The sequence below is a fragment of the Pygoscelis adeliae genome, unplaced genomic scaffold (assembly GCF_000699105.1).
Source record: "Pygoscelis adeliae isolate BGI_AS28 unplaced genomic scaffold, ASM69910v1 Scaffold140, whole genome shotgun sequence".
Taxonomy (NCBI): Eukaryota; Metazoa; Chordata; class Aves; order Sphenisciformes; family Spheniscidae; genus Pygoscelis; species Pygoscelis adeliae.
Genome location: NW_008824044.1, coordinates 2,130,009 through 2,130,547, shown reverse-complemented (window position 1 = coordinate 2,130,547; position 539 = coordinate 2,130,009).

The window sequence follows — 539 nt, the reverse complement described above, 5'->3', positions numbered from 1 at the left end:
GGGGGGGATTATTGGCAGTGGGGGGGAGAGAAAGAGGCGACTCCTGTTTCCTTTTCTTTCTGCCAGCGCAATCTCGTCTCATTTTCTCTAAGCAATACAAGTTCACGGACGAGCTACCTAGCCAGCCCTCCTCTCCCGTCATGGACCTCCCAGGTAAAAAGGCCGTTCCCCTCCCCGCCGGCTGTTCCTTTTGCAAAATACGATTTTAAATGATAGCAATAACGAGATGCGGGGTTAGGGCAGCGGGAGAGATCTCGGGGGAAGCGTAGGGGGGATTTCCCAGCAGCGAGATCTCAGTGTGTTCTGGTGAGCGGGGAAAACTGAGATGCAACTTCCCAGGGAGACGCCGGGTGAGGTTGTGCCTCCTGCGATGTGTGTGCATGTCGGGGTGGGAGCCGGGGGATGTCTCAGCCGGCCGCTTCCTTCCCGAGAGTTTAGGGAGACGCCGGGATCGGCGGCAGCGGGGGTAGCCTGGCCTGGGGGACAAAGCATTGGGAAGTACAAGCCGGGGCCCGAGCGCAGCAGCCCCCGGGCGTGGA